This window comes from Triticum urartu, chromosome 6 (assembly GCF_003073215.2).
Source record: "Triticum urartu cultivar G1812 chromosome 6, Tu2.1, whole genome shotgun sequence".
In the NCBI taxonomy this organism is placed as follows: domain Eukaryota; kingdom Viridiplantae; phylum Streptophyta; class Magnoliopsida; order Poales; family Poaceae; genus Triticum; species Triticum urartu.
In genome coordinates this window covers 561,379,140-561,388,152 of record NC_053027.1, presented here as the reverse complement: position 1 = coordinate 561,388,152, position 9,013 = coordinate 561,379,140, and positions in this window count along the sequence as shown.

The window sequence follows — 9,013 nt, the reverse complement described above, 5'->3', positions numbered from 1 at the left end:
GAGGAGTTCCGCCAGCACGACGGCGTGGTGACGATCTTGATGTTCTACTGTCGCAGGGCTTCGCCTAAGCACCGCTACAATATGGCCGAGGTGGAATATGGTGGCAGGGGGCACCGCACACGGCTAAGGAACGATCACGTGGATCAACTTGTGTGTCTAGAGGTGCCCCCTGCCTCCGTATATAAAGGAGCCAGGGGGAGGAGGCCGGCCCTAGGAGAGGCGCGCCAGGTGTGGAGTCCTACTAGGACTCCAAGTCCTAGTAGGAGTCCACCAAGAGGGGAGGAAGGGAGAAGGAAGTGGAGGAGTAGGAAAGGTGGCCGGCCCCCTTTTCCCTAGTCCAATTCGGGCTAGAGGGGAGGGGGGGCGCAGTAGCCTTTTTCCTCTTCCCACTAAATCCCATCAAGGCCCATTACTTCTCCCGTAACTACCCGGTACTCCGAAAAATACCCGAATCACTCGGAACCTTTCCGATGTCCGAATATAGTCGTCCAATATATCGATCTTTACGTCTCGACCATTTCGAGACTCCTCGTCATGTCCCCGATCTCATCCAGGACTCCGAACTCCTTCGGTACATCAGAACTCATAAACTCATAATATAACTGTCATCGAAACCTTAAGCGTGCGGACCCTACGGTTCGAGAACAATGTAGACATGACCGAGACACGTCTCCGGTCAATAACCAATAGCGGGACCTGGATGCCCATATTGGCTCCTACATATTCTACGAAGATCTTTATCGGTCAGACCGCATAATAACATACGTTGTTCCCTTTGTCATCGGTATGTTACTTGCCTGAGATTCGATCGTCAGTATCCAATACCTAGTTCAATCTCATTACCGGCAAGTCTCTTTACTCGTTCCGTAATACATCATCCCGCAACTAACTCATTAGTTGCAATGCTTGCAAGGCTTAAGTGATGTGCATTACCGAGAGGGCCCAGAGATACCTCTCCGACAATCGGAGTGACAAATCCTAATCTCGAAATACGCCAACCCAACATGTACCTTTGGAGACACCTGTAGAGCTCCTTTATAATCACCCAGCTACGTTGTGACATTTGGTAGCACACAAAGTGTTCCTCCGACAAACGAGAGTTGCATAATCTCATAGTCATAGGAACATGTATAAGTCATGAAGAAAGCAATAGCAACATACTAAACGATCGGGTGCTAAGCTAATGGAATGGGTCATGTCAATCAGATCATTCATCTAATGATGTGATCCCATTAATCAAATAACAACTCTTTGTCCATGGTTAGGAAACATAACCATCTTTGATTAACGAGCTAGTCAAGTAGAGGCATACTAGTGACACTCTGTTTGTCTATGTATTCACACATGTATTATGTTTCCGGTTAATACAATTCTAGCATGAATAATAAACATTTATCATGATATAAGGAAATAAATAATAACTTTATTATTGCCTCTAGGGCATATTTCCTTCAGTCTCCCACTTGCACTAGAGTCAATAATCTAGTTCACATCGCCATGTGATTTAACAGCAATAGTTCACATCACCATGTGATTAGCACCCATAGTTCACATCGTCATGTGACCAACACTCAAAGGGTTTACTAGAGTCAGTAATCTAGTTCACATATCTATGCGATTAACACCCAAAGAGTACTAAGGTGTGATCATGTTTTGCTTGTGAAAGAATCTTAATCAACGGTCTTTCACATTCAGATCCGTTATGTATTTTGCAATTTTCTATGTCTACAATGCTCTGCACGGAGCTACTCTAGCTAATTGCTCCCACTTTCAATATGTATCTAGATCGAGACTTCGAGTCATCCAGAACAGTGTCAAAACTTGCATCGACGCAACCCTTTACGGTGAACCTTTTTGTCACCTCCATAATCGAGAAACATATCCTTATTCCACTAAGGATAATTTTTTTACCGCTGTCCAGTGATCTACTCCTAGATCACTATTGTACTCCCTTGCCAAATCAGTGCAGGGTATACAATAGATCTGGTACACAGCATGGCATACTTTATAGAACCTATGACTGAGGCATAGGGAATGACTTTCATTCTCTTTCTATCTTCTGCCGTGGTCGGGCTTTGAGTCTTACTCAACTTCACACCTTGTAATACAGGCAAGAACTCTTTCTTTGACTGCTCCATTTTGAACTACTTCAAAATCTTGTCAAGGTATGTACTCATTGAAAAAACTTATCAAGCGTCTTGATCTATCTCTATAGATCTTGAAGCTCAATATGTAAGCAGCTTCACCGAAGTCTTTCTTTGAAAAACTCCTTTCAAACACTCCTTTATGCTTTACAGAATAATTCTACATTATTTCCGATCAACAATATGTCATTCACATATACTTATCAGAAATGCTGTAGTGCTCCCACTCACTTTCTTGTAAATACAGGCTTCACCGCAAGTCTGTATAAAACTATATGCTTTGATCAACTCATCAAAGCGTATATTCCAACTCCGAGATGCTTGTACCAGTCCATAGATGGATTGCTGGAGCTTGCATATTTTGTTAACACCTTTAGGATCGACAAAACCTTCTAGTTGCATCGTATACAACTCTTCTTTAATAAATCCATTAAGGAATGCAGTTTTGTTTATCCATTTGCCAGATTTCATAAAATGTGGCAATTGCTAACATGATTCGAACAGACTTAAGCATAGATACAAGTGAGAAACTCTCATCGTAGTCAACACCTTGAACTTGTCGAAAACCTTTTTGCGACAATTCTAGCTTTGTAGATAGTAACACTACTATCAGCGTCCGTCTTCCTCTTGAAGATCCATTTATTCTCAATTGCTTGCCGATCATCGGGCAAGTCAACCAAAGTCCATACTTTGTTCTCATACATGGATCATATCTCAGATTTCATGGCCTCAAGCCATTTATCGGAATCTGGGCTCATCATCGCTTCCTCATAGTTCGTAGGTTCGTCATGGTCTAGTGACATGACTTCCAAAACAGGATTACCGTACCACTCTGGTGCGGATCTCACTCTAGTTTACCTACGAGATTTGGTAGTAACTTGATCTGAAGTTACATGATCATCATCATTAGCTTCCTCACTAATTGGTGTAGTAGTCACAGGAACAGAATTCTATGATGAACTACTTTCCAATAAGGGAGCAGGTACAGTTATCTCATCAAGTTCTACTTTCCTCCCACTCACTTCTTTCGAGAGAAACTCCTTCTCTAGAAAAACTCCGAATTTAGCAACAAAAGTCTTGCCTTCGGATTTGTGATAGAAGGTGTACCCAACAGTCTCCTTTGGGTATCCTATGAAGACATATTTCTCCGATTTGGGTTTGAGCTTATTAGGATGAAACTTTTTCATATAAGCATCACAACCCCAAACTTTAAGAAACGACAACTTTGGTTTCTTGCCAAACCACAGTTCAGATTGTGTCGTCTCAACGGACTTAGATGGTGCCCTATTTTACGTGAATGCAGCTGTCTCTAATGCATATCCCCAAAACGATAGTGGTAGATCGGTAAGAGACATCATAGATCGCACCATATCTAATAAAGTACGGTTATGACATTCGGACACACCATTATGCTGTGGTGTTCCAGGTGGCATGAGTTTGTGAAACTATTCCACATTGTTTTAATTGAAGACCAAACTCGTAACTCAAATATTTGTCTCCGCGATCAGATCGTAGAAACTTTATTTTCTTGTCACGATGATTTTCCACTTCACTCTGAAATTCTTTGAACTTTTCAAATGTTTCAGACTTATGTTTCATCAAGTAGATATACCCATATCTGCTCAAATCATCTGTGAAGTTCAGAAAATAACGATACTTGCCGTGAGCCTTAACACTCATCGGACCGCATACATCAGTATGTATTATTTCCAATAAGTCAGTTGCTTGCTCCGGAGAACGGAGTCTTAGTCATCTTGCCCATGAGGCATGGTTCGCAAGCATCAAGTGATTCATAATCAAGTGATTCCAAAATCCCATCAGCATGGAGTTTCTTCATGCGCTTTACACCAATATGACCTAAACGGCAGTGCCATAAATAAGTTGCACTATCATTATTAACTTTGCATCTTTTGGTTTCAATATTATGATTATGTGTATCACTACGATCGAGATCCAACGAACTATTTTCATTGGGTGTGTAACCATATAAGGTTTTATTCATGTAAACAGAACAACAATTTATTCTCTTACTTAAATGAATAACTGTATTACAATAAACATGATCAAATCATATTCATGCTCAACGCAAACACCAAATAACACTTATTCAGGTTCAACACTAATCCCGAAAGTATAGGGAGTGTGCGATGATGATCATATCAATCTTGGAACCACTTCCAACACACATCGTTACTTCACCTTTAACTAGTCTTTATTCTGCAACTCCCGTTTCGAGTTACTAATCTTAGCAACTGAACTAGTATCAAATACTGAGGGGTTGCTATAAACACTAGTAAAGTACACATCAATAACATGTATATCAAATATACTTATGTTTACTTTGCCATCCTTCTTATCTGCCAATTACTTGGGGTAGTTCCGCTTCCAGTGACCAGTCCCTTTGCAGTAGAAACACTTAGTCTCAGGCTTAGGATCAAACTTGGGTTTCTTCACTTGAGCAGCAACTTGCTTGCTGTTCTTTTTGAAGTTCCCCTTCTTCCCTCTGCCCTTTTCTTGAAACTAGTGGTCTTGTCTACCATCAACACTTGATGTTTTTCTCGATTTCTACCTTCATTGATTTCAGCATCACGAAGAGCTTGGGAATTACTATTGTCATCCCTTGCATATTATAGTTCATCACGAAGTTCTACTAACTTGGTGATGGTGACTAGAGAATTCTATCAATCACTATCTTATCTGGAAGATTAACTCCCACTTGATTCAAGCGATTGTAGTACTCAGACAATCTGGGCACATGCTCACTAGTTGAGCGATTCTCCTCCATCTTTTAGCTATAGAACTTGTTGGAGACTTCATATCTCTCAACTCGGGTATTTGCTTGAAATATTAACTTCAACTCCTGGAACATCTCATATGTTCCATGACGTTCAAAACGTCTTTGAAGTCCCGATTCTAAGCCATTAAGCATGGTGCACTAAACTATCAAGTAGTCATCATATTGAGCTAGCCAAACGTTCATAACGTCTACATCTGCTCCTGCAATAGGTCCGTCACCTAGCGGTGCATCAAGGACATAATTCTTCTGTGCAGCAATGAGGATAAACCTCAGATCACGGATCCAATCCGCATCATTGCTACTAACATCTTTCAACACAATTTTCTCTAGGAACATATCAAAATAAACATATGAAAGCAACAACGCGAGCTATTGATCTACAACATAGATATGTTAATACTACCATGACTAAGTTCATGATAAATTAAAGTTTAATTAATCATATTACTTAAGAACTCCCACTTAGATAGACATCCCTCTAATCCTCTAAGTGATTACGTGATCCAAATCAACTAAACCATGTCCGATCATCACGTGAGATGGAGTAGTTTCATTGGTGAACATCACTATGTTGATCATATCTACTATATGATTCACGCTCGACCTTTCGGTCTCCGTGTTCCGAGGCCATATCTGTATATGCTTGGCTCGTCAAGTATAACCTGAGTATTCCGCGTGTGCAACTGTTTTGCACCCGTTGTATTTGAACGTAGAGCCTATCACACCCGATCATCACGTGGTGTCTCAGCACGAAGAACTTTCGCAACGGTGCATACTCAGGGATACCACTTCTTGATAATTTAGTGAGAGATCATCTTATAATGCTACCGTCAATCAAAGCAAGATAAGATGCACAAAAAGATAAACATCACATGCAATCAATATAAGTGATATGATATGGCCATCATCATCTTGTGCTTGTGATCTCCATCTCCGAAGCACCGTCATGATCACCATCGTCACCGACGCGACACCTTGATCTCCATCGTAGCATCGTTGTCGTCTCGCCAATCTTATGCTTCCATGACTATCGCTACCGCTTAGTGATAAAGTAAAGCATTACATCGCGATTGCATTGCATACAATAAAGCGACAACCATATGGCTCCTGCCAGTTGCCGATAACTCGGTTACAAAACATGATCATCTCATACAATAAAATTTAGCATCATGCCTTGACCATATCACATCACAACATGCCCTGCAAAAACAAGTTAGACGTCCTCTACTTTGTTGTTGCAAGTTTTACGTGGCTGCTACGGGCTTAAGCAAGAACCAATCTCACCTACGCATCAAAACCACAACGATAGTTTGTCAAATAGACTCCGTTTTAACCTTCTCAAGGACCGGGCGTAGCCACACTCGGTTCAACTAAAGTTGGAGAGACAGTCGCCCGCAAGCCACCTATGTGCAAAGCACGTCGGGAGAACTGGTCTCGCGTAAGCGTACGCGTAATGTCGGTCCGGGCCGCTTCATCCAACAATACCGCCGAACCAAAGTATGACATGCTGGTAGGCAGTATGACTTATATCGCCCACAACTCACTTGTGTTCTACTCGTGCATATAACATCAAACCATAAAACCTAGGCTCGGATGCCACTGTTGGGGAACGTAGTAATTTCAAAAAATTTCCTACGCACACGCAAGATCATGGTGATGCACAGCAACGAGAGGGGAGAGTGTTGTCTATGTACCCACGCAGACCGACTGCGGAAGCGATCACACAACGTAGAGGAAGTAGTCGTACGTCTTCCCGATCCGACTGATCCAAGCACCGTTACTCCGGCACCTCCGAGTTCTTAGCACACGTACAGCTCGATGACGATCCCCGGGCTCCGATCCAGCAAAGCTTCGGGGAGGAGTTCCGCCAGCACGACGGCGTGGTGACGATCTTGATGTTCTACTATCGCAGGGCTTCGCCTAAGCAGCGCTACAATATGACCGAGGTGGAATATGGTGGCAGGGGGCACCGCACACGGCTAAGGAACGATCACGTGGATCAACTTGTGTGTCTAGAGGTGCCCCCTGCCTCCGTATATAAAGGAGCCAGGGGGAGGAGGCCGGCCCTAGGAGAGGCGCGCCAGGTGTGGAGTCCTACTAGGACTCCAAGTCCTAGTAGGAGTCCACCAAGAGGGGAGGAAGGGAGAAGGAAGTGGAGGAGTAGGAAAGGTGGCCGGTCCCCTTTTCCCTAGTCCAATTCGGACTAGAGGGGAGGGGGATGCAACAGCCTTTTTCCTCTTCCCACTAAAGCCCATCAAGGCCCATTACTTCTCCCGTAACTACCCGGTACTCCGAAAAATACCCGAATCACTCGGAACCTTTCCGATGTCCGAATATAGTCGTCCAATATATCGATCTTTACGTCTCGACCATTTCGAGACTCCTCGTCATGTCCCCGATCTCATCCGGGACTCCGAACTCCTTCGGTACATCAAAACTCATAAACTCATAATATAACTGTCATCGAAACCTTAAGCGTGCGGACCCTACGGTTCGAGAACAATGTAGACATGACCGAGACACGTCTCCGGTCAATAACCAATAGCGGGACCTGGATGCCCATATTGGCTCCTACATATTCTACGAAGATCTTTATCGGTCAGACCGCATAATAACATACGTTGCTCCCTTTGTCATCGGTATGTTACTTGCCTGAGATTCGATCGTCGGTATCCAATACCTAGTTCAATCTCGTTACCGGCAAGTCTCTTTACTCGTTCTGTAATACATCATCCCGCAACTAACTCATTAGTTGCAATGCTTGCAAGGCTTAAGTGATGTGCATTATCGGAAGGGCCCAGAGATACCTCTCCGACAATCGGAGTGTCAAATCCTAATCTCGAAATACGCCAACCCAACATGTACCTTTGGAGACACCTGTAGAGCTCCTTTATAATCATCCAGTTACGTTGTGACGTTTGGTAGCACACAAAGTGTTCCTCCGACAAACGAGAGTTGCATAATCTCATAGTCATAGGAACATGTATAAGTCATGAAGAAAGCAATAGCAACATACTAAACGATCGGGTGCTAAGCTAATGGAATGGGTCATGTCAATCAGATCATTCAACTAATGATGTGACCTCGTTAATCAAATAACAACTCTTTGTTCATGGTTAGGAAACATAACCATCTTTGATTAACGAGCTAGTCAAGTAGAGGCATACTAGTGACACTCTGTTTGTCTATGTATTCACACATGTATTATGTCTCCGGTTAATACAATTCTAGCATGAATAATAAACATTTATCATGATATAAGGAAATAAATAATAACTTTATTATTGCCTCTAGGGCATATTTCCTTCAACAAGAGGTGTAGCGGCGTGTGGCCCAAGCTTGTTGTCTTGCAGCGGTTGTGGTGGCGCCCAGATCAAGATCTGGTGGTATGAACTTGTCTCGAACGTCCTTGTTACCTTGTCGTGACATGGGTGAGGTACGGAGCGAAAGCTTCGCTCTTTGCCACATGTGTTGTTTTCTGCTTGGGGATGTCGTCACGGTTCTCCAGCTCTGCGCTTTCTCGAGTATGAATAAAATTAATTAGCATGATGTGATACATGTTTCCTCTCATTTTTGTTCCCTAACCCTAGGCGGCTAAGTAAATTCTCCCTGCAAACTTCACTAGCACGCCATGGATTCACCTCCCCTCTACCTGCCGCTCAAGCGGATGGCGGTGGGGAGGGGAATCTCGGTGCCTCCGCGCTGGTTAGTTTAGGTTAGGGATTTTAGTCCTCGCAGATGCAGCTCTTGGGCGGACGACGTTTCTTCTTCGAGTTTTTTTCCGGGCTCCGAACCTCCTTGAGTTTGTCCATCAGGGTGTTGTCGACGGAGCTCCGGCGTAGATTCCTCTTGTCTCCTTGGGGCGATGAGGTCAGGATTTCTCATTATGTGACGAGATTTGATGTTAGGTACTTCAGATCTATGCAAGGGTTCAACGGCCACGAATGCGGCTCCAGTGCGTTGGTCTTTAGGGACACGTGCACGAAGTCTTCCCGGCTGTCATCGACAAGGCCAAGCTAGCTCCAATAGAGGAGCGGCGACAGGGTGCGGCGGCGGCAATAGTTGTCATTCG